This window comes from Anser cygnoides, chromosome 4 (genome assembly GCF_040182565.1).
Source record: "Anser cygnoides isolate HZ-2024a breed goose chromosome 4, Taihu_goose_T2T_genome, whole genome shotgun sequence".
NCBI lineage: Eukaryota > Metazoa > Chordata > Aves > Anseriformes > Anatidae > Anser > Anser cygnoides.
In genome coordinates, this window is record NC_089876.1 from 61,089,097 (window position 1) to 61,113,326 (window position 24,230).

The window sequence follows — 24,230 nt, forward strand, 5'->3', positions numbered from 1 at the left end:
TCTAACGTTGCTCACTTTCAAAATTATCTTTCATTCTCTTAAATTAGACTTTTCCATGTGATGTTATCTTTAAATATGAACTATAATCATTGTCTGGAAATTATGCCTTTGGGAGATTTATTCTTCTTCAACTTGTTCCTTTTTATATTTTGTACCATACTGAAAATGCGCTCTTGCTTCTCTCCAAATCGAATATGACCTTAGGAAAGATTAAAGCCAAAACAGAGTACTAATTGCCAAAGATGAACAGCTATAAAATAGCATATTTTTAAAAATAGCCTATAAAATTGTCATATTTTAGGTAAAGGATATGTATTGGTAAAAAAAAAAAAATTTACAGTACTGCAGGCAGCCAAAAATCTGAGACAATTTATCTAAGTCTATTTCATTATTTTATATTTTAAGTTCATGTCTATATGTAACCCTGGCTTCAGTTCTGGAAAACAAACAAACAAATGAAACAAACAAAGCATTACTGAAGCTTAATATAGAAGGTTAACTCATAGCAAGTGTATGATATTAATGCAATAAATACATCTCTATTTTCAACAGTTGTATGAGTATATGTATTATGTAACTGATAATTTGTGGTGACATTTATTCTTTTAGTTTTATGACATTACAGAACAGTGATAAATTTATTTCTAATATCCTGAATTTAATATCGTATAGTCAATGAGTGCTATTATTTACCTTTTAAGATCCATTGCATTGCTTTGGTTTTCTTTCCACTTTATCATACTGATATAGTTAAGCATAATCTTACTTATCTATTGAAAATTGATATGCCTCTGTCAAAAATGGTGAAGCATGTGTATCACAGATTTAAAAACAGTGAGAAATTTTATATATACATTCATTATCAAGTTCATGTGTATAAGAGAGCAACAGATTTTTAGTTTCCACCTGTAGCCTAAGGGCTGCATCTCCACCACATAAAGAAGGTGCGTGAGTTGGCAGAGTGATGTTGTGCCAGATCTTGTATCAACATGTACCAGCACATCAGGGCATTATTACACCATCTCCATTGCCTTGGTTAGAATGCTTTTCAGTGTAGTTCACAACAAAACCAGCTGATTTGTCTGTCCAATTCCACACTCATTCTCCCACTTAGGACAGCACCAAACTGTATATACATACTTACTTAAGGGTTCAGGATGGGTGGACAGGTAAATTTCAACAAATCTGTACCCACAGAGAGGCTTCCTTTGTCCTGGATTACAACAGTCCCACAAATACCAATATGTTTTAAAGGTTCAAAGCCATTACTGTGTTCAGCAAAGGAAAAGCAGAGTCAAAGTATGTCTTCAAGTGTGTTGAGCTAGTTCTGTAAAACTTCATTCCCGTGGGCTAGGTTAGGGCCCAGTTTGGACAGTACTCTTGTGAAGAGCTGGAAAGAAGGGAAAAATACTGCTTTCGTTGCTGTTATTTCAGGAAGTCACACAGATAGTAGGTCAGTTTCATTCCTCTGTAATTCCCTAGGCATTAGGGTAGACTAGCTGTGTGAGGCAAATTAATGGTGTTTCAGAAATATATGATGGTGTACATTACTGCTGCTTTCCCAAAATCTCTGGAAGATGCCTCGACCTTTCAAGCAGAGTACCTCCTAGTCCACCAAAATTAGCTCTTTATTACTCACAAAGAATCACAGCCTACCTTACTAAGCTACCTTTATTTACATCGTTGTTGTGGTGCTCAATTTTATATTCACCTACTGCCAATTTCCAACTGAATAACATATTTTTGGTGTAAAAAATAATAATAATAATAATCCTGGGCTGCTCTTCCTTCTCTCATTTGTGAAAATAAACAAACAAAATGAGGTTTTAGAGCTTATGGCTTTAAAAAATGTTATAAATTTTGAAGTGTAGTTTATTTTTGCCATTTTTTTTTCTTTAGGAACATGAAAATTGAGGAATTGGAAAACTCCTAGAAATTGTGTCTTCAGCAGAAATCCTGAATACATGCTTGTAAAATAGGTCTTAAAAATATCCAAAGGTTATTTAAAAAGATTGTTTAAATACAAATACAAAATACTATTTAAAATCTATTCTGACACTTCAGAGATAACATAAGCACTTTGTTCAACTCCTGATGTTCAAACCAGCCACATATCTGCCAACATTATAAATCAGTCCTCTGACCTTTCAAGTTGAATGCATCAGCTTTTCTGAGACTTTAATCTCACTGCTTTATACCTGAGAAAAACTTAGGTGAGATGGACATGTTATAGAGTGGTTTATAGTATATACATATAAAATAGCTATGTATTTTTCTTATGTGTATATTTTTTCTTTCACTACTGAGTGGTAGCTGACTATTGGAGAATTGGGACCGGCGTTTTAGGCTGGATTGTTTCAAATAGTTTTCCCGTTGTTCTCTTTGTCGTTTTTTACCATTTAAATTGATGTACCCTTTTCAAGCATGAACTTTCTCTCCTCCCTTACATTCTAGTCATTCCTTTCTCACCACAGTCAGCTTCTTTTAGAGCTGGCTTGAGTTTTTTAATTCTGCTTTGACTGGGCACCAAACACAAGTCACCACATGGATTATGGAGTGAGGGTGACATAAATTGTTGAACCACATCTATATGGCTGGCAGTTGAAATCATTCACCCTAAATTGATGACATTCTCTGAGAGTGGGTCAAAGTCTTTCATTAGAATATATTGGCCTTTTATTCATTTGTTTAAATAATCTTCTCCCTTTCCACACATACTCAGAGATAATTTCCAGAGGCCTAGTTATTTAAAATCGTTTTAGAAGCACAAGGGAAAACAACCTTTGTCGTATTTAAAGTAATTACACAACCTGAAAAGCTACTGCAACTAGTCCAGATTTCGCATAATTTAATTTTCAGAAATGTGTTGATATATAGGTACATGTGCAAGAACTCATATTAATCCATACATTTTTATTGGTTGTTTTATTTCATAAGATGAAAAAACTCACAAGTGCAGGCAACTGTCTTCACCACACATGGTACATGTGTTAGTCTCACTTCCCAGAAAACAAAAAAGAACAAACTTGCCAAAACTAGGAAAAAGTTTGTAGATGGGCTTAGAATCAAGCTAAGCATTTTTTCTTCTCACAGCTGAACTGTGTCACAGTGTTTCCACCAAAACCAATCAGCAGAGCTACATTAGAGGCCAGGCATGAGATAAGCTGAAATTCAATCTGACCCCCATAACTGAAAGCAGTTCCAGAGGGATGTCAACCACCTCCCTTCCCCCATCCTGTTAGTAGATACCTGTAGCTAATGAAAGACTACCAAGGGCTAAGAACAGCCCTGTTTCCTTTTTAGCCATTGTAATTCCCTTTCTTCTTAGACAGAGAATATTGACATAGGGATCTGTGACTACACAGCTCCCACAAGCATCCCTGCTCTGCAACATTTCTCCTGTGGTTGGTCCGGAAAGTACAATGCAGCTATTACCCCATTCTGGATGACCAGTGGTCTGACTACAACCTCACAGTTAAAATACAGGAACGAGGGTTTCAACAGGGTGCTCAGATTTATTGAGAAGAATTTAAAACATGGGGAAAAAACAAAGGTCCTTTGTGGTACAAAACTGTTACTACTATTGTTTCCCCAAATTGTTTAAATATTATCTTTTTTTTCCTATTATTAAATAAAAGTATTAAAAGCTTGTTAAAAAAAAAAAAAGAAAAAAAATGAAAAAAGAAAAAAGAAAAGAAAGAAAAAGAAAAAACATATCATTTGTACTACCCTCTTCAGATTACCAAAACCAGTCAGATAAGCATGTTTCTGCCTCTTTAGGTGACAAATTATGTTGAAAAGATGAACTAAAATGTTAATTTCTCTCATCTCATAGGCTTGGGTTTCTATATGGGATGCAACAGCAACAAAAAGAAATGAGAATATTTCTCTTTTTTTAACCTTCTTTGTAAGCAGGCTCTGCAAGCCATTTAGAGAAATGTTATTAGCAAAAGAACAGTGGATGCCTGGGAGAGTACTTTTTAGTAAATTGCAGTCCACATGGAAAAACAAATCATTGAGAACCAATCTGCTAAGTTCTTCTATTAGTTAAGGGCTAGTAGTTCTGATAGCAACATACTGAAAAATTCTGGCAACTCAGTGCTGCAAATTCCTGCAAAGTAGTTAATTAACAATAAGGGTACATCTGTCATCAAATAACTTTATTTATTTAACCATTTTTCATTAGGGCTTTCCGACACTACATACATACCATAAATGTTGTATTTTACCTCAGACCAAGAGAGCTAGCCATTTCAGAAATTATACATATGTTTCATAAGACAGTAGGGCCAACATAGGAATGACCTTTCTTTTTGTTACATTTGCAGATCATTTCCACTTTGGCTGTTTGATTTCTGGTGTTCCACAAATAGAAATACAGTTTTCTGCCATGTCTGGAAGTATAAACCCAACTCTCACCAAGAAGGGATACCCAGAAGATTGTGCAAGCACTGAAAAGCAGATATCCATACTAACAAGGGGTTAACCTATAGCCAGGAAACAACAATCTAGCTAGCAACAAGCCAAAGCTGTCATCAGCTTTGTTTTTTATTTCTTCAGCAAGGCAATTTCAAAATCATGCAACATCTAAATATTTAGTAACAAACAGCCTTGAAAAATATTAGCTATGTTGTATAAAAATGCATGGGAGAACATGTCCTGATTAGCCAAGGTTTCTATATAAAAATCAGTGTTTAAGCAATTATGACAATAGCTGTAAAGCAACCAGTGTAATCCCAAAGGCTAGATGAAGACTTGAGCTATTTCCATATTTAAGATGCTTCAGATCCATGTTTATGCTTGGGGCTCATTAATAAACAAGGTTAGTTTCACTCAAATATATGCACCTCTGATCCCTCAAATCAGTCAAAATCAAAGTTTCATTGAGAACTGAGACAAGGTACAGTTAAAGGGAAAACCGTGGAGAAGGATCTCCTGGTTACTTGTCAGATATCTTTATTTTTTTCCTTTAATTTCAAAACTATTTTTGTGCAGAACTTAAAACAACTAATCAATATTCACATTTTTTGAAATAGCTTACTAATATGTATTGTTTGTATACTTTTTGTGTGTGAGGTCAATAGGCTAATTACACAAGTAAAAACTATAAATTGTCTAGAGACTACTGAACTATATAAATAAACAAAATATTTTGTAAAGTGTATTTAACATCCATGCAATTTATGCTTTTTTATTCAGTGGTATTGCTGAAAGAGCGGTGGGGATTTTTGAAGCAATTTTCTGTGCTTTCTGCTTGAGAAAGTCTGCAACCTCAGTCATTTGTATTTGAAGTTGATTAGGGTGAAGTCAGAGAGCTCACATTTTTTTAATAGCTTCTGAGAGTGTTTAGCTCAGGGGCAGGAAGAAGAAAAACAAATATCCCTTACAAATATTTTGTCTTGAAAGAATTTCCCTAAAAGTACAGCAGCGTGTGTGGTCAGATGGAAAATACCTACTGCTCTACTGACAGCCACATCTTCAGACAGATGGTAGTTAATGAGTGTAGTCCTTGATAGATGTTTTTCTGATTAAAATGTCACTTAAAAAGTATACCTTAGAATTTAGATTAAACTTCTGTAGAAGTTTATCATTTGTGCTCAAAAGGTTAGTAACTCACTAAGTAATACTGTATTACCTGTATGATGAGAAATTAAGTTTAAAAAAAAATTAAAACATAGGTAATTTCCACATTTTTTGTCCATTTAAATAATATGTGTTCTGAAATTACAGTCTAACATAGACTGTATTTCTTTATTGGTAGCAGCAGTGGTGCTTAAAATAAACTAGAATATACATCAATTGTTGCTTCAGTTTGCCTTAGAAGTTACTTTAATTAAACTCAGATCATCTGTGTCCAGGCGTACGATACTAAAGCAAAACTGGAAACTAAATTAATTTGCTTTACATGAAGCCTGCAGTTAAGTGAGTGCATATTCCTTCAATAAATGTCATGTGCTTTTTTTTTTTTTTTTCCTTCAAAAAGATCATGCATAGAAACACAAAAATTATCAGGCAGGAGAACAGAAATCTTGGGCCAATTCATGCAAGGAACATATGAACCTCCGCATTAACTGTATATAAATTGAAAAAAAATATATACACATACCAATCTTGCAAGGATTCTCTGTGTAGAGAACCTCAAGGAAACATTTAAATGAAGCTTCTCACCAGTTACTTTTGTTAGCATTATGCAAATTCAAAATACCTCAGAGGAAGAAGACATTTTCCATACTAAAAATAATACCTAGGAAAATAAATGTGTCATTGTGTTTTAATTCTGAAAATTCCTCCCTCCTCATTTTTTATCTTGTTGGATAATATTGAAAATTTCAGCCTTATATTCTATCTGAGGCTTGTTATGATTCCTCTGTTACAAGAGTAAATAGTAATAATCATTTATATTACAATTTTGCAATTTGCAAATTACAATTTGCTTGCAATTTTTACTCTAATATACATTATAGTTGTTAATTTAGATGCTGTTTAGGTAAGACTGATCCCTGATTTGAATTGTTCTTTTACCTATCTTAACAGTTGTTAACTAATCAGAAAAAGTGAAGTTTCATCTCAAAAAAAAAAAAAAGTAATCTGAGCAGTGGCAATGTGGTGCTCCACATGGATGGTTTCTTATTTGTTTTATGTATCAAAACGTGTATACGGAACAACAAAATTTCACAAAAATTATCTCTTAGCTATATGAATTTAGCACAGGAATTTTCATTTTCTCTGTTTGATGTGTTTTCAGGAATCTGATATCTGTCAGACTCTTCCCTATGCAACGTTGAAGATGTAGTGTTTATGAAGGTGAAAAACAAGAATTCCGTTGGACTGTTCTGTGGCAGTATAGAACAGGAGAGAAAGCAAACTCAGGTTCTTCTGATTGCATGAGTACAATAAGATTAAATACCATAATTTTTATATATGCTCTATAAATCTGAACAAGCCCAAGTGACAGGTTGAAAGTGGTTGCTTTTCAAAACAAATGGTACTTAAGAATTTGTAAGTTTTCGTTTTCCTAGTTTAAACTTGTGTTTCATTTATTACTCAAAGAAGAGATTCTTGTTAATTACTTTGATACGTGAAGATTGGCATCAGCCACATATGCATATTCCCCAGCTACTCATAGCCATTTATTTTTATATGGCTACTAATTGCACAGCTGCTAATCTCTTTTATGGACTAAGCCATATTTTTTGTGTTATTTATATCAAGTAAGCATCTTGTTCTTATTTAGAGGGAAACAATGAAATCTTTTGTGTAAAGATACATCTTCAAAGCACTGTGTTTGCATATGGAAATTATCTGATTTGTTCCTGTTCATATTCTTCCTCTAGCATGAATATTTCTCCTGCTCTGTACAACAGCAATATGCCTATTATATCTTTCCCTATATACCCATTTGCTCACCTCTAAAGAAAAAAACTCTTATTCTGAAACACTCATCAAGTCTTTTCTATGTATTACACCAGTAATGTTTTTGCCATCATGCTTTTAAGATGTTCCACATAGAGTTAGAGAATACACTGGACCCTTCAGACTTTTTAATGTAAATTTTTATTTAACAACAGTACACTTCATTTTTTTTTTCACTAAAATTCCCTATCAAATGCTTCCAAATCTTGTGTATACTCATTGTATTTTTTTTATTTTCATAGAAAATTTCTTTGAAATTAATAAAATTAATATACATATATCTATTTATGTTATTTATATAAATTGCTGACCTCTGTGTAAGTCTACTCTTTCAGATAATGACCATCACATGATAATGACCAATAACAAAATGTTTGTCACAATATATCATAAAAAGTTTCTTCCCTTCCCAAAGGTCTACTTTCATTAGAATATTGATAGTATATAACTTGTACATTCACAATCTCTGAGACAGACAGATAATACAGGTGAATAAAGGAAAAGAAAGATTATTTTTTTTTTAATATCCCTTAGAGAGGGTGAAGCAATCACATGAGAAAAGGCTGAAGATGGGATGTTGGTAAGCAATTGATTTTGGAGACAAGTTGTAGAATGGGAGAAAGAATAGAGTGCAGAAATGCAAGAAAAGAGAAAATCATGCTGTAGACACAGCTGTGTTTAAATATCAGGACAGAGAACCTGGACCTTTTGCATACCACCTTCATTGATGCCACTAGGGTGAAACTTTTGCAATATCTGTTTCATTCCTATTTGTTAAAATAGAAAAATTGTGAATGTTGACATCTCAATGAAAATGATAGTTCTATTTTAAAAAACTGTAACTGAAAGAGCTATTGCTGTATTTAAATGACACTTTTTTCTACTGACAACTTTACCATACTATAAGAATTATATAGTTCATCAGTAACTACAACTCTGATGTTTAATTTCACCTGGTGTTTAATAAGAATTACATCAAATTAAAAATGAAAGGAAAAATAGAGAATTTCAAGAATGTTGTGACTGATTTCTGATACTCTTTTGGCTTTCTCTTGAAATCAACATCTGTATTTGGAAACTTATTTTAATTCAGGCAAACTTCATCACAAGACATATGAGTGTTTCCTTCTTTCAGGATCTTCATGTAAGGAAGATAACTCAGAACCTGCCACTGAAAAGAAATATCTTTAAGTTGCACAGACATTTAAGAAAGAAAGTGAAACAACGAGAAAGAGAAATAATGCAGTGGCTCTTGAAAAGCAAAGAAACTGAAAAGAGTCATATGAAGAGGGAGAATATTTTGTTCAGTATTGTGAAGAACACTAAACTGTCTAGCAAGAAGCTATTTTGGCATATATAATCATTCAAGAAATACTTGGTCCAAGAAAATGCAGTTAGTGAATTGAGTTAAAGTTGCCTGCTTACTGTTCCTATAAGTAGCTAGCGTCCGTGTTGTGACTCTGGCTATCTAAAACACTTGACATAACTTATATGTATAAATAACTCTTACTTATGACATAATTCAATTTAGAAACAAATTGAATTTCATTTCATGGCAGAATTTTCCAAGCATTTAATTATGCTTAATATTCTTCAAATCCTATTTGTGGGTAGTGCAACTGAAAGAGAGGGCTCACACCAAGTATGTCCTGTGATATTATGCATCGTACTGGAATAACTGGGCAATGATCATGATTTTTTTATACTTTCATAATTTTTCACTCTCAAACAATGCTGAATGCAGGTAAACTAGCACAGTGAACCATTTTTGACTTGCATTTCTTCACTTAGACTTGAATTCATAAAACCCCTGATATATTGAATTAAATATTCCTATTACAAAAGAATTCTAATTAAGTTATAGATATAGGCCTACAGACAGTTGTGACTGTTCCATGTTTTAAGATTGGACTAAGGGTGTTTCTGAAAGTACAGAAACTAAAACCAGTATTGGATTCTAACAGATCACTCACAATAGGCGCTTTCCTAAGTCAGAAAAAAAAAAAAAAAAAAAAAAAAGCACATGAAACTATAGGATCATATCTAATTCTGCTAATACTCAGATTAAGTACTGTGCTGCTGCTTTATTTGCATGTGAGGATTAGAAGATAATTGTCTCTGATTGTATCAACTAAAGCTATAAACTTAAGGTCATTTAGGTAATGAACAATTTAAAAGACCATTTTAAAGAGTACCTGAACAAGTGAACAAACACTATCACCTCTGCATATGTATTTTGCTGCACCAATACAATTAATTGCTGTGTTCATTCATTCCCATTAATCTCTAGATACCATTCAAATACAGGAATGATGAGACTGTGTAAACAAGCTGGAGTCATAAATCATCTTAAAATTACTGGATCAGTTGAATTATATGATCAGCTGTTAAATCTCTCTCTTTTTTTTTTTTTTTTTTCAGTTCCTAGCTACTTTTCATGAAAATTTCTTTAAATGTTTTCAGTAGCAATCAATTAAAGGGCACATTTATCTTAGTAACTGTTCAGGACTAGCATCAATTAGGTATATCTCAAAAATCAGATAAAAAAATAAGTATTATTAAGTATTATTAATCTGCAGGAGTTAGAGCTATTCTAAAGATCCTGACAAATAACAGATATAACAGGATACAGAGCACATAAGCCAATGGATCATCATGTTTACTGTGCAAATTGACATCAGAACTGAAATTGTAAATATTTTCAGTATATATTTTCTCTACTATTTTCATGACTTTTTCAACACTGTATGACAAAGATAATATGTCATAGTTGATTCTTATATAATTTATAACACAGTTATCAGGAGAATTGCTTCATACTATCTCAGCAACCCAAATCCCTAATTTGAAAATGCTTGAAACAAGCTTCCTCGCAACAACCACACAAAAATGCTTAAGAGAATTCAACTGCTGAAAAACTTTTAAACAGGCTAAGTAACTGTGTCCATGACTGACCTGGAAAAAAAAACCACACTTCTCACTTCTCAGGAAAAATCCTAGCAAGACATCCACTAATTTTAAAGTTTGAAACATGTCTAAAGTGTTTTCTTAGATTCCACAGCTATTTCTTTGGCTTTTGTCGTTGTTGTTGTTGCTGTTGTTGTTGGTTGGTTGGTTGGTTGATTTGGTTTGTTTTTTTTGTCATTTGATCATGAATTCTTATATTTTCACACCCTCAAATAATACCACCCTGACTGAAGGTAAAATAGGTTAGACCAGTGAAATATTTTTGATGTACACATTCCATTCTGTAGTACATATATTGATTTTCTGTACCACACTTCCAAACACAGCATTCAGTCCTTTTTCCTGTGCATTGTTTCTCATGTACTGACTCAAGCCAAAATGCAATAAAAGAAACCAAATGCAGGTAAAAGAATGTCATTTAGGGTATTAAAATCACCTTATTTAAGGCCAATTTCTCATCTGCATCAACTTCCCAAGGTATTGTGACTCTTATGTCTGTGGAGACAGGAGCAAGAAGTATGTTTTTACATTGCAAAAAATACCAGCCAGTTCATATTTTCAACAATGTCTCTTGGTGAGGGGAAAGGATTTGCTAAGTGTAAGAGAAATTGATTATTTCTGCTGTCTTGGTGTTTTTCTTTTGTTTTAAATGGGTGGAAATGTTGCTTTCTGCTTCTAACTACCTAGCGTAAAACAGGATACTAAGCTGATAGCACTTGCCTTTTTAGTACACAAGTCCACGCTACCCAGTGTCAGTACTCATCATAAAGGTAAAAATAAAGCAGCACCATATATTTCAAGCTCTCTAATACTTCTAGAACTGGGAAGAAGAAACTCATGAGGAATATATCTCAATAGCTATATTATATAGTGGTCCAACACTAAACGAGGTTGTTGTTTATAGTTTCAGGCAAAGTGCTCAATATTTCTAACTCGCATTCTTCCTCTTCCGTTTCTGTAACCTCATCCCATTCTTACAAGATTTAGCCTTTAAAAGCACTCATAAGTCACCAAGAAGTAACTGTCAAAAAATACCTACTCTCTCCCAGCTACATGCACACAAAATAATGAAGAAAGGTTCTCTCTGTGCCAGGCTGACAGTTTATTAAAATGTGAATGCTCAATTTTTAACCTCAGGGTGTGAAAAAGAAAATATCTGCTAATATGTTGGTGAATAGAGAGTGGCAGATTTCCCAAGATATTTAATAATACCCCCATGAAATCTAGGGGAAAAATGCAGACACAGATCTTTGACTAAAATATTTATTACCCTTCAAGAACATTAAACATAATACACCTCCTCTTCTTTTTTTTTTTTAATGATTAAAATATTTTTTTTTCTCAATTTAAAGTTATAAGAAAACAAAACCTTTGAAAATATGATAATTCATAGTTAAAGTATCCAAATTAGCTTAGCTTTACGCTACAGGGAAGTACTTTCTTTCCTGAAAAGATGGAAATGTCCCCTGCAGGACGTTAATTGTACGTTTTCTTTCACACAAACATTGTTCTCAAATAGCTGATTAAGAACTTAGCAGTGCATGTGAATACTTGAATTGATTCTTTTCTGCAGTCCTCTGACAAGTATACAGTAAGTCATCTCCATCTAGGTCATCCTTCTTCACTGAGACCAACTTGAAAAGACAGAAATGGAATTCTGGAGAAAATGGAAACAATTCAGCTCTAGTACCCATTGTGCTGGAAACCTGCCATTGTTACTTTTGGAAATGATTGTAGGTGTGCTTTATTTTTTTTCTCACTGTTGTCAGATCTGATCTCAAAGATGCTTCTCGAAAAAAGCTTTTCTAAAACCCAACCTTAATATATGATAAATAAATTAATTTTTTAAATAAAACCTTGGAAAAAGATACCCCAAACAAGAGCTAAGAAGTATTTTTCTTGCAAGAATTTGAAAATTACTCAGGTAACATCATGTCCTGAAATATAAATCAGTTGGATCTCTCCTGATCCAAAAACAGGCAAAAGGCTCAAAATTGTGTTTTTGGATTAGAACTCCATCATGTATGAAATTACTTTTTCAGAAAACACATACCTTGGGATAGTTGCATATCAACATATCAAATTTCTTTCCTCAGTGGCAAGTCACTGAATTGTTAATTTTGCAGTGTCTACACTAGGAGCAGAATGTTTGCACACATCCTTTCTTTTCATACCCACATCTGCAAACCAACACTGATACCGTGAGAGGAACATTTCAACTCAACAACAGAAATATTAGTATAGCTTTATCTAAAACATCTTCATAACAATAGACGTTAAGTATCCATTCTGTCTTCAAGTTCAGTGTAGCAGACCAATAAATTTTGATGTAATACAGTTGTTTATTTTCAGTTGTTTATTTATATTCACTCACTCTCCTCAAAAGAAAAGGGGGAAAGATATAATGGAAAGGGCTCAAAGGCTGAGGGAAGTACAGCGAGATCACTCAGCAATTATCACAAGCAAAACAGACTCAACATAGGGGTATTAGTATTATTTATTGCCTATTATCAGCAGTATAGAACAGCGAGAAACTAAAAACACCTCCACCCCACCCCCCCACCCCCTCCATCTTCTACATCTTCCCTCCAAATGGTGCAACGTAGTATTACTCTTCCAATTCCATAGTCTAATTTCCTCTTTCTTTAACCTGATAAAGCCTTCATCGCAATTTTTGCTCTTTTAAGGTCAAGGGAATACACACAATTTTGATTCTGAGGTGAAAAAAATAACTTTATAAAGTTACAACTTTATGATCAGAAATAGTCCTTTTCATTGTATTGTTGAAAATGGCAACTTTGAAAAAAAGGTCATTAAAAGGCTGCAGTTAGTTGGATAAATAAATGCCAATATAAGCCATTCGAATTACCCATTTTTCACCTTATCTTACATCCATCAGCATTGTCAAAGTTACTCATAAATAGCAATAGCTAAACTGCGTGTATCGTTGCATACTTTTGTTAGGGTTCTTCAGCCAAAATTGACTGCTTTAATTGTTCACCACACTAGAAATTCTGTTCATGTTGTTTTAAATAACAGCTTATCCTATGTTTTTTGAACTAGTTGCCTTAGTTCCAGGTTGTATCAGTATGCATTTTTTTTTAAGATTCCTACATTAATGTATGTAAAGTCATCTAAGTATGTTATTTGGATAGAGGCACATGATTTAGAACAAGCAACAGCAAGGAAATAGAGTTCACTGCCAGCTAAAAGCAGCAAGACTTAGATTACAAGCAAGGGAAAGGGGTAAAAAAGATTTTGATATTAACATAAATATTCCCTTTATTTTGCTTTCCTCTTCCTTTAGTGCTTGACGGAGAATTTTATGAGATAATGGGTAACATCAGTAATGTATGTTGGTCCTTGAAATCTCATATACTTTAAAACAACAACAACAACAACAAAAATATATTTTTTAGTATAGACTCATAGAAGAGCACTTAACAAGTACTTATACATCCTAACAAGTAGTTATACATCCTGCAGTCCTTGTGCTCACGGACCCACGATTGAGACCTGCGACATGATTCCCCTCTGTTTTACAGCTTCCTAAATGGAAAACAAGGTAAGTGAATACAGAATAACATCTGCTAAACCCTTATTTGAGGAGGTGAGAGGATGCAGCTTGTCAATAAACTATCAATCAAAACTATCAATAGCTATTATAATCTTAATACATCTATGGTTCATATTTTGCTATTAATTATGAATAAAAAAATCCATGCCATTGAACAGCATCTGCTACAGCGTAACTTAATTTTTGTAAGAGTATTCCAAAAAATCTACTATTAGAGGCAATATCCGTTTTACAGGTGCCATTCATATAAGAATTTGTTTTTCTACAATGGTTACACTCTTGCATTGTTTATTGTTTGTATTAATATAGCACACTTTTTTGACCAGACTCTCCAAAGGTATTCCATGCCATACAGCATCATTATCAGCAATAAAAGCTGGAGTAAAGAAGAAGAAAGGCGGGGCATGAGGAGTGACAGCATTTGTCTTCCCAAGAAACCATTATGTGTGATGAGCCCTGATTGCTTGGAAGGGGCTGAACATCTGCCTGCCAAGGGGAAGTAGCAAATAGACTCTTTGTTTTGCTTTGCTTGTGCATGCAGCTTTTGCTTTTCCTAGTGAGCTGTCCTCATCTCAACCTAAGAATTCTTGCACTTTTACCTTTCTGATTCTTTCCCCCATCCCACCTGGGTAGAGTGAGTAAGTGAGCCACTGTGTGGCACTTAGCTGAGTGCCGGGGCTAAACCAAAACATCCTGAAGCCCTAAAGTTTATTTTTTCAGCTCAAGGTATTAGAAAAATATTAGAAAAAGGAAAAGGAAATATTAAATGAAAAGAAGAATTATATAAAAGAAAAGACAAATCTGCCTTTGATATTGGTGGCCTGTCTACAGTTAAAAATTCTTTTATGATTAATTACTAGATATGTAAGAGACTTTCATCTACATCCTAGGGAGCTCATTGCTTTAAACAGTACCATAAGCACAGTTCTGAATAGTTTTCTATGTCTACTATACTACTTTGTATATCTAGATTCACTGAGAACTTGTGTGTTGAACTTCTGCTGATTGGCAGGAAATTTATTTCAAAGTTGTGTATCTGGGTATGTCCTCAGGTAGTTGATTAAAAAATACTGTTCAATGAAACTAAGAGATTTCAAAATCAACAAAGTGAATTGGGAGCTTGCTTTCAAAATGCTGATAGGATTGTTATCTCCCTTTGATTCCTTTAAAATACTAGTCTAGAATCTTTCTTGTCTCTGGGGCTGAGTTGGTAAATGCAGAGCATCTGAGCCTTTTTTGTATTCTGATGATAGAGATAACAAAAGTTCATGTTACAACAAGTTTAGTATTTTAGCAGCTGTGGTTAGCTGCAGGGCATTATAACAGTAGCACTGATTAGATTTTAAGAAACAAAGTGAGAAAGAGAGAAAGAGAGAAAAAAAGAAAGGAAGAAAGGAAGAAAGAAAGAAAGAAAGAAAGAATTACTCCATCTCTGTTATGATGAATGAGCTTTAGAGTGCAGACTGAGAAAAGGTGAGTATCTCCAACAAAAAGGTTTTAAAGAGTTCCATAAATTATAAAATACTCAAAAGTGCGGCTCCATTAGCCAGGATGTTCACCTAATATGGAAAAAGTGCTCCTTCATCATACCCTTTTCTGCAGCAGAGAAAGATTAGCATTTAGCAGTAAGAAGTAAGCTGAAGACAGAAGGGTACTCATACTCTAAAACTTTCTCTCCTAGGAGCAGAAAAGTTCTTGTGCCCTGCTCTGAGATGTAAGAAGGTTTCCAACAGGTTCAGAGACCCAAACAAATACAATGCAGCAGTTTGTTGAATTGAATGATCTGTGCTGCAGTACAAATGGGTCTGTAGGTGCTTTCAGTTTTAGTCCTGACATCATTCTATTCCACTCCAGGGCACTGCGGAAGGCTCTTACTCTGAAATCTGCACTAACTTCAAATCTACCTTGCAAGACCCTGTATAGGCTGAATCAATAAGAAAATGTGTATATCTGAGATTACCAGTAGATATATTAATAGAGCTAACTTGGAACAAGACAGAAGCCTTGTCTATATGAAAACACATGAAAGGGCAAGAAGCAAAGGGAAAGGCCTTGAGGTGGAAGAAAACAACATCAAGACTGACACTGAGAACATTTTTGTGGATGATCAGTAGTCCTGAATATTTCCTGGTATGTTCAGGAAAAATTTATAGCTAACAACGTTTAATAAAATAATTAAATTAGGCAGATTTTTCTTAAAACAAAAACAAACAAACAAACAAAAAATGTTAACATTAATTTCTTAATGTCTTACGGGCAAGAAGGTAAAATAGATTCTTCTTCATTTACTCAACTCTAACTTATACTTCTTTATTTACAGGAAGGTGGCTTTATATTATTTAGATGACATCAGCTGATTGGTCATTTGTCGATCATTTTTCAGTTGCATTCTTTCACTTGACATCCAGAATCGTTAGAACATTTTGATCTATTAGAGATTATTGGATAACAACTAATCTATTATTGTACCATTTGTGTGTAATGTGCTTATTGTATTGCATGCAGCACTCTAATTTGACTAACATACCGTACCCAATGTGAAGTATAACAAAGTGCTTGTTAAAATTCAGTGAAGCTCAGTATCTACTTTAGCCAACTAGGTGTTGTTGGCTTAGAGAGTATTTTCAAGCTGAAGTACAGATGGCATAAGTGGAAGCTGTTTTATCTGCACAATATGCTGAAACTTGATGAATTCCCTCATTATATAGATAAATAAATGGATTGAAAAAAAAAATTTCACTATGTAGCAAAATGAAATGGCCAACCAATTTTCCTGTCCTGATGTCCCTGATATTAAGATTTATGTATTTATTTTTCTTTTAATGAACCTGGCTCTTAATTACCCAAGATCATTAATCACTAATTTCCTGATGTGATCCTATCTGGGACCTGTCTGGTATGTGGTCAAAGTCCATCCATTGCATGTACCAATATTCTAAATACCTATATTCAATACAGATCTGTTTCTATTCAATGATATGAAGCTTTCTGTTGTTCTGTTGTTGAGATGTAGTTGAAGGCTTAATGTTCTATCATGAATATCCCACCATTAAATCAGGTCACAGAGACAGTAAGTATCCAAGAAGTTGATTATGAATGTTAGATGTATAGATTTTAAGCAGTAGAGGTCACACCCTTTAGTAAGAGTGTTAAAATTAAATGGATCAGTTAATCTCTGGAATTCACTGAAATTTTGCAGACAGTTAGAAACGCACGTTTCAGTTTTCACTTGCCCCAACATCCTTCTCTTATGCTATGACATCTGAATAAGTCAGCTCAACAGGATGATTCCAGCTTCAGCAGTTTGCCAGTCAGTACAGACATCTTACATTTTACTATTCTTGTTTGCTGAGGTAAACTTATCTCTTGCTAAGATGATTTCAAAATCATTTTGTTATAAATGTATCAACACCTTACTGTTATTCCATTCAGAGTTTGCATTTCAGAAAAATTAACATTTCTTCTCAGCTGTATATATTAATATAGGGTCTTTTCTCAAGTGGTTTTTTTTTTTTTCCTATTTTATTTTTTTCACTTTAGTGGATGTTTGAACTAAATAAGCAATTTGCTGTTTCATATAGACATTATGGCTACTAAAAAGGCCACATCTAATTTACAGTACCAATGCCCATATCACATTTAAATACCAGTCACCTAACATGTCATCTCTTACCTCAAAAAACAGTCAATATCATGCCTAGGTGATTATGCAGGCTGTATTTGGGTCATCAGTCAAGTATATATAAACTCAAAAAATACCTGAAATCATCAATGAATAAAAGAGAATGCTGAATTACTGTTGCCTATCTAGGGCAGCTTCAGTTCTTTCTTATGTATAAGATATACATAAGAAATCCCTAGGATGATAAGACCATTATGATTCTGTGATGTCTTTTCTAGAAAAAGGATATAACGAACTATACACTCTCATATGCACACAAAAGGCAGAGGAGATTGTCTACCTGGCTTGGCAGTCCCAAATCAAAGAGAACAAAGGCAATGCTGCATTTTCCTCACTTCTGCCCCCACCCCACCCTCCCCTGCCCTGCCCCAGGAATAAACTAAACCATTTTAAAACAGCAATACACATTCAGGAAAACTTAAGGTGTTCATTACTGCAAAGCCCCAAACCAGACAAAGTGATCTAACATTTAGTAGAACTACAAGCCAGGTATTATTGTCTTTAATAAGAAAGATATCTGCATGAATACACCTCAAGTTCTTCCTGACACCAGAGGAGCAAGCCCAGTACACTGCAGAGGAGCTGTGGCTGTGGTTTAGAAAGTGCAAGAAGATTGCCATGGGGGACACAGTTTGGTGGGAATCCAGTAAATGGTATTTAGTAAGACAAATAACTAAGTAAAGGAGTCTGTGGAAAAATTCACCCTCAGATATAAATAAATGAATGAGTATTTATAAAACTCTAAACTCATTGATAGTTGCCAAACAGAAAGGGATATGTTTGTTTAACTAAATTTTTATCATACTTTGCCTGTCACAGAAACAAACCTCTTCTACTCTCAGAATAGTTTTTCTCCAAATTTTCTTTATATTGTACAGATACCATCAAATTCACATTGTAATATTAATATAAATGGACAATCTTCAACCAAGATATTCCTGTGAATTCATTCCTGGGTCTTCTTTGCAGTACGATTTAAGACTCTCACAAATCTCTGCTATCACAGTTAAATAATGGGTTGCCATTACAGACCTTGCCTGTTCTACCTTATTGCCTCAATCAGCCCATGTGGTATCTTCCAGAATGATATTTGTCCTAAGTACTAATAAAACAAATTAGATAAAGGGCTTTTAAACTAGCTAGATAAAGTAACATGCCTGCTTACAGAGAGGACAATCATTTAATGTTTACTCCAATGATTTACATAAGTAATTGGCAGCTTAATAGTAGCTCACACTGCTTCCTAAAAACAGCTGTTGTGAAACATTGCTATATCTGTGTGAGAGAAGGCACTGATGAACACAAATACCCCAGCAAGGTACTTCAGCATTTGGCTGTTTAGACCTTGTTTTATGACATGACTGTTAATATAGTACAGTTATGTAGTATATAAACAGTGTCAAAGAGAAAAGATTCATGTTTCTCTTGGATAGAAGCAGAATTTTCACATACAGTGTTGTATTTCATATTGTCCATAGGAAAAAAAAAAAAAAAAAAGGTACAACACAGAATGTTAACGTTCTATAACTGTTACATACTTACTGTGTACTGGTGCTAATAAAACGTATCTGAAAGATCCATGTGAAGACTACCACAGACTTGTATGAAATAGCTGGATCGTGAAGCATTACAGTACCTGAAACTGTATTCAGCAGTTCAAAACTTGCTGAGGATTTCTTGGTATGAATACCTCCAGCTCAGTCCATATACAGGCTGGGTATTCCCAGCAGAATACAGTCATGTTACCCCTCAGATTCATTCTCCCACACTATATTCCTGCCATTGTAGGAAACTAATCACAGACAACCCCCGTATCTTAGCAAAGACCAGGCTATTTATAGTATAAAAGTCACTCTGTAATATTCCTGTATTGAAATATTGAAAGAAAGTAGAACTGGTCACACTATCTTCTGCAGCTTGTATTCTTTAAGATATCCAACAGAATTTTTGTGGCAGGATTTTTGGAACTATTTATTGGAAACAACCGTTATGAAGACTCTAGATATTTGTCCAAAGCAAAATACTAAGTTATTGTAATGATTTAATATATTATTATATTTTCTCATTGAAAGAAAGAATACCATCAACTTTCTTAATTGAAAACCACATAGAAAATATATTAGAACTGCATTTTTAGATAAAGAAAAGAAAAGAAAAGAAAAGAAAAGAAAAGAAAAGAAAAGAAAAGAAAAGAAAAGAAAAGAAAAGAAAAGAAAAGAAAAGAAAAGAAAAGAAAAGAAAAGAAAAGAAAAGAAAAGAAAAGAAAAGAAAAGAAAAGAAAAGAAAAGAAAAGAAAAGAAAAGAAAAGAAAAGAAAAGAAAAGAAAAGAAAAGAAAAGAAAAGAAAAGAAAAGAAAAGAAAAGAAAAGAAAAGAAGAAAAGAAAAGAAGAAAAGAAAAAAAGAAAAGAAAAAAAAAGAAAAGAAAAAAGAAAAGAGGAAGAAGAAGAAGAAGAAGAAGTGAAGACGTCTAATTGCTAATTAGCAACATGATTACCATATGAATTTCTAACTGGAAATTTGTAAAATATTTTTCTCTAGAAAATGTCTGTTCTTGCAAAACAATGTGTGACCTTCCGAGCTAATCTAAAAAATGATAACATCAATGAAAACAGGTTTTATTTTGTTTTGTTTTTTAGAGTTTGTTTCTAGTTGTTTCTCTTGTTTTGTTTCTTTTTTTTTTTTTGACATACAGATTCTAAAGGTGTCAACAGATAGTTCTTTAGCAAATAACTATGTCCACTGAATTTGTTACAACTTTAAAATAAAATAAAATAAAATAAAATAAAATAAAATAAAATAAAATAAAATAATAATAAAATGTTTTTTGCAAGTTACTGCCTGGGCAGGTTCTGTGAGGATGGAAACTGCCTCTGAACTTAATGTCTTATTTATAATTAGACTGGAAGTAGAACTTGGCACTGAGGTTAAAATGGTGGAAAATAATTTGTCAGAGCATGCCAATCACTTTGCGAGCTCCCTTCTGCTGCTTGATATGTGTTATTTCTTTTGCTGTCATTGTTTGTAAATGCTAAAGACATGTACACATTGTAATTACAAATTTATCGTATTTCAACAATTATGGTTCTGCACATTTCTCAAACAAATAGTTAAATATTGGCTTCATTGCCAGAATATTCATTCAATAGCTCAGCAAACCACCAGTTAGGTTTGATTATACAGAATAATTACATGGCATAAGCACTGAAATTAGAAATTCATAATGTAAATTGTGATGATTATTTCTAACATGGAACTAAACTGAATAAAAAAGGCTTTACTGATCTGGAACAGATCTTAGAGTTGTATGATCTGAGTTGGCCTAATCTTTTTTTCCATCTAGCAAAGCTTGAAAAAGCTAACAGTCTGCTCACCTCTTTGTTAAAAATCAGCCAACAAGTTACTTTTTACATACCAGATGTTTCTTCCTTTCATGTCAATATGTAGCTACGTGAAGCAGAAGCAGATGCCAGCACAGATGAGGGCTGAATTATCTAGCACATGTTTTAGCTCTACAAAATAGTAATATTGGTATTTGATGACAATATAGAATCCAATGCAAAATTTGTTAATGTAAATTCTGTGCCTTATTGCATTAGATTAGAGATAGTTTAGATGAAAATGATAATAATAATATTAAAATAGCAAACAAACCAAACAAAATAATAATAATAATAATAATAATAATAATAATAATAATAATAATAATAATAATAAATAATAATAATAATAATAATAATAATAAATGATAATAAATACACACACAGAATTAATGTTCCGAAGCAACCTGAGGGAAACTAGTGGAATCCACTTTACATTTGTCACAGTCTGGAGCTGTATAAATAAATATATAAAAGGAAGAAAACTTATAAGAGTATAAGACCATAAATTTTGAACATTTTAGGTTTGTTTGGTCTGAAACTGACTATTTAAATTGAGGGGAAAGGATCAAAAATTTTTAGAAAAAAAAATATAAAAGAGTTCATCTAATTTTGATCAGCTGTTGCTTTCTAACTCAATTCATATATGTTATGATGTATTATAATTTTATATATCTTTCATCATTTCTTTTTAAATAAAACAGTAGTATCCAACATGATACTACAGTTCCTTTTGCTAAGTATTGAACATAGATTTAAGGTGAAAATCTCCAAATATATATAGCTGTGTATCCTTATTCTTGAGAACTCTCTATAGAAGTAAAACTCTATATAAATATGTTTGTAGGGTGAGGCCCTTTGGGATCTTTCTGGCACTTTTTTTTTTTTTTCATAGACCCTGTCAGTAGTGCCACCTACAGTTACAGTTGCTTGAAATTTTCAATTACAAAACTTTCTTTTGTTTAATTATAAATTTACAAATCTAATATTTTGTATAGAAGTTGTCTTAGATTGGTTGCCACTATTACTGATTTCAGCACAAAGAGATCTACTGTTTCTGATGGTATAATGTGATGTATTTTCTTTCCATTAGAAAGAGGAAAAAAAGGAAAAGACCACAAATCCATAAAACTGTTTATAATAATCTCATTGAAAAACTCAATTACTCACTTGTTTCAGGTCAAATTTGACAAGTCCATCTATGGTGAAGAATCCTTTGAAGGGAAAAAAAAAACAATGCACAGCGAGAATTTTGAAGTGGCAAGAGGAAAAAATTGAATGGAAAATCAGAGGGAAACTGTCTGAAAAGGAGATTAGGCTGAGGGCTGAAACAGAGATGGAAGAGTGGAAAACAACTGAGATAAAAGAGCAAGCCTTGGAGAAAAACTGTTAGATGCCCTTCTCCTTGAAACCTGAAATGCAGCATAAACTTTCCACATTTTGTTACTAAGACTATCATTATTTTATTTTGGGAAATATATCTAAAACCAAATATGCCTGGTCCATCCCCTTCTGGTTTTGGCCCACAGAAATATAATTACTTACGGTGGCAGAAATTCTTACTATGTGTAAACTGATAAACCACTGATCAGTTATGCTGCTTGGATTTAAAATAAATAAATAAATAAATAAACAAGTATCTAAATGGTGATACAGACTTTACCACATCTGAGAGTGCTGTGAAAACATTATTTCTGTTCCTGAAGCCTCTGTGTACTATGGTAATTAGTGACAAAGGAAACAAATTTTTCTGCTTTCAAAGACGGTTGGGAATTTCAGTTTTAAGTCACATTATAAAGAGTCTTATGACCATATTCTACTCTCTATATTGACAGGGACAAAGATTTTGGGGGAAAAAATAATTTACAAATAGAGATTATGTAATAATTCATGCAACAGAATATTATTTCTTATTTTTTCGTATTTGTCTGTATACATACCTGTTGTGTTTAGCCCTGGCAGACAGTTCAGCACCACACAGTGGCTTGCTCACTCTCCGCAGGTGACGTGTGATGGGGGAGAGAATCAGAAAGTACAAGAATTCATTGTTTGAGGTAAGGACAGATTTCTAAGTAAAGCAAAAGCAGTGCACACAAGCAAAACAAAGCAAAGAATTCATTCACATCTTCCCATTGGCCAGCAGGTGTTCAGCCACTTACGAATGGCAGGGTTCATCACATGTAACAGCTTGTTGGGAAGACAAATGCCATCACTCCAGATGTCCTCCTCTTCCTACTTCTTTCCCCCTGCTTTTACTGTTGAGCATGACACCACATGGTATGGAACATCCCTTTGGCCAGTTTGGGTCAGCTGTCCTGGCTGCGTCGCCTCCCAGCTCCTTTTGCAGCCCCAGCTTCCTTGCTGGCAGGGTGGCACGAGAATGTAAACAGTCCTTGGCTCTGCATAGCAATGCTATGCAACAACCAAAAACAACGGTATGTTATCACTATTATTTTCATCAAATATCCAAAACACAGCATCATACAAGCCTCTGTGAAGAAAAGTAACTATATCTCAGAGAAAGCCATGACAATATTTAACAACCTTACAAAAATAATTGAAGGACTTGATAAAATCTTAATTTCTCTGTAGGAATTTCATAATTTCAGAATGACATATTAAATAAAATGACAGGAAATACTTTTTGATCCAAGTTAACATAACAAATGCTTAACAGATATCCAAAAGAACATGCTCCACATCAAAACAAATGTTGGCTTTACTGACCCAAAGCCAGCTTACCAATTTCCTTGTTTGACTTTATATAGGTAATTCATCACAATCTTACAAACAAATGTAAACTTGGGTATGCTTCCTCAGATGTCAGAGAAAGAAAAACTGCTGTAAAAGACCTAACATAAAATTTGATAATATTATGAAATGGTGATGCTTTCAGTTACATCAGGTTATTCTATTCTTTATTTGAAACAGTGACTGCATAACATACACTGCCTCACTTGGCTGAACATATTTTCTTCTCTTCACAGTCACTTGAAAATAGCCAGTGCATGAACGTTTAAGAATAATTATTACAATCCAGGGTGGGTAGAAGTAAGGATGTTTCTAAGGTTGTTCTTTCCCATTACACTCCCTCACTTTATGTCTACTTAGCTGTGCAAAAGGAAAATATGAGCAGTAAAAGACAAGTGCAGTAGTCCAAGCTTATGTGCAAGCTCAGGTATTCAGTTAAGAGAAAAAGAAAACCACAGAGAAG

The 24,230-nt window shown here is 33.5% G+C and overlaps 1 long non-coding RNA gene across 5 annotated transcripts; it reads right to left on the reverse strand.

The window, feature by feature from the left end:
• Window positions 1-212: 212 nt before the first annotated feature.
• On the reverse strand, window positions 213-23,519 carry LOC106035147 (uncharacterized). Of its 5 annotated transcripts, XR_007159655.2 has the most exons (7): window positions 23,176-23,519; window positions 22,957-23,010; window positions 22,187-22,230; window positions 21,400-21,470; window positions 21,052-21,148; window positions 10,817-10,875; window positions 8,233-8,584 (listed from the first exon to the last, which is right to left on the reverse strand). It is a non-coding gene; the product is annotated as an uncharacterized lncRNA (long non-coding RNA). The 5 variants fall into 5 exon arrangements; XR_007159664.2 differs by lacking the exons at window positions 8,233-8,584; window positions 10,817-10,875 and adding an exon at window positions 213-1,390 and having other exon boundaries at window positions 23,176-23,517; XR_007159662.2 differs by lacking the exon at window positions 10,817-10,875 and having other exon boundaries at window positions 23,176-23,516.
• Between the last annotated feature and the right edge of the window lie 711 nt (window positions 23,520-24,230).